The sequence below is a fragment of the Idiotropiscis lumnitzeri genome, chromosome 1, assembly GCF_059441095.1.
Source record: "Idiotropiscis lumnitzeri isolate Australia: NSW breed Sydney's pygmy pipehorse chromosome 1, RoL_Ilum_1.0, whole genome shotgun sequence".
Taxonomy (NCBI): Eukaryota; Metazoa; Chordata; class Actinopteri; order Syngnathiformes; family Syngnathidae; genus Idiotropiscis; species Idiotropiscis lumnitzeri.
Genome location: NC_142391.1, coordinates 2,537,291 through 2,543,290, shown reverse-complemented (window position 1 = coordinate 2,543,290; position 6,000 = coordinate 2,537,291).

Genomic DNA, 6,000 nt, shown 5'->3' with positions numbered 1-6,000 from the left:
TTGCGCTCTGAATAGGCCGCCGTCTTTTTCCACGCTTGTCGATTGCGTCTTGCCCGGCGCTCTTTTCACGCAAGCGGCGTCGGCATCGGCGGCTCTCAAGGCCGGCTCGCTCGCTCGCTCGCTCAGGTCAACAGGCGACCTATTTCGCCCCGACCCACGCTCATTATTTGTTTTTGTTAATTTAGCTTTGCATCTAGTTAGCTTTTCATACACTCGCTCTTTTCATTCTCTCGATGGCTTACTGTAATTTATAACAATAAAAATAATATAAATTAGTATTGCTATTATTAGGTGTGCAAATGACGGCGGGGGAAAAAGAGGCATTTGAAGCTCTAGGTCGAGGCACAAAAGTAGGGTTTCCAAGACAGGGGTAAGGTTTTGAGCAAAAGGCAAGGTTTGGGTTTCAAATTATGGTTCAAAGCCATGGTTAGGGTTTCAAATTGTGTTTTCATGCCAGGGTCTGGGATTCAAGTTCGGATTTTAAACAAAGATCAGGGTTTTAAGACAGAGTTAAGGTTTTGAAGCAAAGATTAGGGTTTCAAGTCAGGGTCTGAGTTTCAAATTATGGTTCAAAGTCAGGGGCTAGAGTTTTAATCCAAAATCAGGGTTACAAAGTCAGGTTTCAAACCAGGTTAGGGTTTCAAATGATTTCAAATCAGGGTTAAGGATTTAAATTAGGTTATTAAGCAAAGTTTAGGATCTGGCTTTCAAATGAAGGGTCGATGTCAAGGTGATGGTTGTGAGTTAGGGTTCTAATACAGGATTATGGTTTCAAAGTCAGGTTTCTAGCAGTGGTGACGGTTTCAAGACAGGGTCTGGCTTTTAAATTAGGAATTCAAGACTGTGTTGGGGTTTTAAAGTATGCATAATGTTTCAGAGCAGATTTACAAATTACAGTTACAAGTTTTGGATTTCAAATGAGGTTTTCAAAGCCTGGTTAATGGTTAGAAAAAGATTGAAGTTTGGGTTTCAAGCAGAGAGTAGGGTTTCAAGATAAGGCTATGGTTTGAAATTTTTCATTTCAAATCAGGTTTGGGATTTCAAGTAACAAGCTTCACTTTTAGCTCTGCCAGCGTTGCCTTTTTCCCCCTTTATCTTCTATGAAAGAAAAATAATAAAAAAACATAAATAGATCGATACGTCACGGAGAAAAAAAATAAAATATATATATATATATATATATATGCATACTTTGCAAATATTGTGCCATATTAGCTGTACATGTCTCAGAAGAAAACACTGTGTTTAAGTTCCCACTGGGCCTTGCAAACCAACACTGCTGGAGTGTGGCGCTTGTGGGCGGTTTTGAGAAATGTTTCGAAAATAAATGTCTGCAAAGATGTCTCCATTTAGATCGTATTCAAGAATTCAAGAAAACTATTAGAACAGCCTTTGAATTAAATAGACTTCACATTTGGTGATTTTGCATCAATTCCAAGATATTATTCAAGTAAATATCCGTTATAAGCTTCGCAAAAAATAGCAGTTGAAAAATGTGATTAATCACGATTAATCATGGAATTCTTTGTTTAATTAGTTAAAAAAAATCACTTGACAGCACTAAATATATATATATATATATATCTTTGGATGGTGGCAAAGTAGGCTGCTGAATAAAGACTCGATTAACCGAATGCATTAAGGCCTCGTCACGCCACGCGTGCTGCCGCCCAAGGTCTTTGCAGATCCATATCACTTGGGATGCCAAGCAATACACTTGGATGGCTGCGAATCCCTGCGACCCCCGCCGCCCTCCTAAAGACGTACTGTCATGGTAACCAGCTCTTTACACAAAGCTGCGTGCGACTATGGTGAAAATGTCGTCCACTTTGCCGTGCATGCGTTCAAATTCAACCGCTGTATTTGAAGAAAAAAAAAAAAAATCCACAAATCTTACCGAACAAATAGTTTTGTTAAAACTCATTCACTACCAGCCTAGATAAAATGAATGTACTTTTTGGGCTACTATACCCGTCAATGGCAGTGAATGAGCTAAAAGGCACGAAATGAATTCAAGGTCGAAAGAGGCTTCCCATGCTAACAGATGCTATGCTAACCTGAGGACACGAGCAATGTTGGCCGCCATTTCCCAAGGCAAGTGTTCAAAGGCTAACATGCTAACGGTTGCTAGGCTAACACACTGTGAGATAGCAACCAGAGTACTAAAACGCTACGGAATGGTAATTGGGTTAAGTTGAACTCATTCGGATCAAATCATAACCTGCTAGCTGTTTGTATGCTAACACACATTGCCACATTGCAACATAAGAATAAAAAAAAAATGCTGAAGCATATTTAAAGGCAATTAGACATTTTCCTGATAGGCTCTAATGACAATGGATTAAATGCAAACGGAAAGATAATTAAAAAAAAAAACGTCGGGGAGGATTTCCAGAGAGCGTGGCCTCAAATGCGAACATGCGAGCAGTCGACTGGTCCACAATGAAAGCTCACTCCAGAAAGCAGGAAGAGGTCTCTTCATCTGGGGAGATTGCAGCGGACAGCCCAAAAAAAAAAAAAAAAAAATTTGAGTGTGTCGGGGCGGGTGCAAGGTTCAAGGGAGGTTCGTGGTCCTTAGCCAGCCTACTCGGTTCTCAGACCCCTTTCTCTTGGCGGCGGCATTGTGAGGCCCCCGTAAAGAAGAGGAAGCGCGAGGGTCCCGAAGGTCAACCTATGACGGATGGCAGGCACGCAAGAGGACCCCCAATGCACGTGTATTTATTATTTATATATACTTTCTCAATTGAAGCACTTCTAAAGTTTGGAATTATTGTCGTCCTTTTGGATATATTGTTTTTCAAAATCACGTGATAATACGAGAATACTTTCCAATTTCATACAGTTTTTACTTGAGCCCTGATTGGCCAAAGCTGGCAACAACAACAACTGATGATGTCAGAACTGTGTGTTGTTGTCTGTCGTGTTGTTATCACCGGGGCAACGGTGGTGTGCGTGGGAAGCAGTCCAAACGCTGCTGACTTGACTGACTCAAGGTGACGGCGGTGGGGGAACAATGGGCGTTCCATTAGTGCTGATGGGGTACACATGTAACAAGATTAGGGTGAGGACACCTGGGGGGGGTGCGTGAAGGGTGGGTCGGGGTGAGGGGTGGCGTGGGGTGGGGACCACATAGGAAGATGCCACACCCAAAACTTCCCACCCTTGTCCCTCGCCATCAATCTTAAGCATAAATACACACTTTTGGCATGTGGGGACATTTCAAAATGTCAATAAAAACACAAAGTGAAACAAAGATGAAATAAAATTCCAAATAAAATTGATTTCGTGCTGTAGCATAGGATGGGAAAATAAAACGGAATTGGATTCTGTTTCAAACGCTCGTCACAACACTGCCACGTCGATGCTATGCGTTAGCGTTAGCATTAGGCTAGTGGTCTGTTGCCTTGCCAACGACTGGCAACAAACGGTAGCCGAATGATGAACGCTGACTCTTCCTGCGAGCTCATCCTTCACTTTTCACCCCTCCTGCTTGCCCCCTTGCCCAAATTCCTGCACTCACTTTGCTGAGGATGCCCAGTCAATTAAGAAGACATCGTCGCCGCCCCCTCCGGGACGGCGTATAAGGGGCCACCCAGGAGCCCAACGCCACGGCCCGCCCTCCTCCTCCTCCTCTTTCTCTAAAGCCGGTGGCCCCCAGGAATGTCAATCGCTTTTGGGGAGGGGTTAGCGGGTGGGACGGTGTGCGTGCATGGTGGGCCGGTTTGGTGCTGGGGGGGGCAAGGCCAGTCTAAAATTGACCGGAGTGAGGGGGGGGGCAACAAAGGGAAACGCTTAACTCCCGAGGAGCAGTAAGCACTTCAGCGCCGTCTTTGGGAGACGCCCCCGCCACCCCACCCCAACTCATCACAGCACTGACACCACTGAACGCACACAATGTCAAAAAAAAACACTGAAATATGACAAGAACTTTGAAGATCATAAAGCATCAACGCCATGCTTCTTGCACGTGTTACATAAACAGATGGTGAATCATTCAACACAATCAAAAGAACCGCAGGCACAAGAGGCTAGCTAAACAGACACACGGGCAAACAAGTATTACACAAAATACACAAAGACTAACAAAGCAAAAACAAAAATTGAGAAAAGAACAGACAGTCTGAAAAAATAGATGAAAAATGTGAAAGATATCAATTAAAAGAGGGGGAAAAAAAAAAAAAATCGGAAAAAGCAGGATGCACGAGCCAAAATACAAAACCTCCGTCAAAAAATATAAAAAAATAAGTAAAAATTTTAGACAAAAAAACACACACAACTACTGAATGAATAACGAAATGCATGATTAATTGACGCCCACCAAATGGGAATTGGAATTGGGATAGAGCAACACTGTGCTTGCAGCATGAACACAAGCGTGAGCCCACGTCACATAAACAAATGCTTTCAGCACTTCCATCATTCCACCCAAAAAAAACACCTTCGCACCAGGCTCATCCAAAAAGTTAGACTTGAATGAAACTCGATCGATGTCAATTCAGGCCATTAAAAAGTCTGACGACAAAATTGCTGACATGAATGAGAGCGAGGGGATTTCGAGGCAGAATTATTTCACCTTTTCCGCATCAAGAGGTGCAGTCGTTAAGCCAAGTCATCATGCTTTGTGCTGGCAAGCAAAAAAAAAAAAAAAAAACGTTTGAAAGAGCACACCGGCGTCGGCGTGTGCGTGTGCACTGGGCGGATTAGCTGATAGCGTTTGGAGTGGCCGGCCTCCATCTGGATACTTGACCACAGTAATGGAAGCCACACACGCGGAGTGTATAATGAGTTGCTCACGACTCAATTAGCACGGACGCTTCTGGAAGTGCCGCTGGCCAAAATCATAAGAGAAAGCCAAGGAAACAATTTGAAATCCTGATCATGAGTCTTCCTCAAAATGACATGAAATTTATGTCAATTTGATGTGAACTTTTCTCCAAGTATGTATTTTTTTTTTATAGCGCACACAATTGAATGAATAAAAGGTTCATTGCAATATGACAAAATGACAAATAAATACAACAGTAAATATCTGGTAGTACAACCGCTTTTCAAGGAATGCAATAAAGGGCAAAGAATTCCAATACAACACGGTGCTTCAAGCACCATTCAAGTATGCCAACCATTCATCTAGTTAAAGTATTACAAAGCGGAGGGAAAGGACAGACAGGATTCCCTCAGTCGTGACAAAATTCGGATTACAACAGTTGTAAATTTGGCTTGTCAGTCAAACACAGCGTTACATTTATTCAGTAAAAGTCCAGAGTTGTTTTGGATATGACGTCCAGAGCTGGGCGCTTGACCCTTCTTTGCGGTCAGTCCCCCGCCCTTCGGCCGCGATCTGGCTAGCCTTCCAGCCTTACTCATAAAAAAATGCCAGCCAAAAAACAGCAACCCCGCCTCGCAACCCCCCCCAAAAAAACGTCCGTGCATGACGCCGCAGCGGGAGAGATGCTAACGGCACAGGTTTATTTAAAGATCATTTGCCGGCTTTACTATTCAAATGCGCTTACCTTATTATGGTCTTCTTTGTCTACTTCTTCTGCATATTATTCTTCTTCTTCTCCACGTACGTGGCCAATGTGTCTTGTTTCATGTTGATAAAGTCAGCCAATCTCACACAAATCATGCTGCCAGCTGTACTGCTATGATAAACTTCTCTGTCGCAAACTATGCTAAATCCAGCACTATTTAATAAAGGTTTATCAATAATATCGACTTTTATGAACATGCAGATGCACGGAGATCCAACCTAAACACAATTTACTATCTGGGTTTTTATCTGTTGGTTAATTTTCTGGAACGTTCTCCAGGAAGGTGAAGCAGTTTCACGGGCGCCGCCATCTTGGAAAGCAAAGTTGGCACTGTTACGAAATGTGCTGAATGCAAAAATGGACTACCCCCTAGATGTCAAAAGTGGAACTACACCTTAGTTTAGCGGAGGATTCACAAATGGGACAAATAATGAGTTCGCACTTTCTACTTTTCTGTGGTTATACAGGA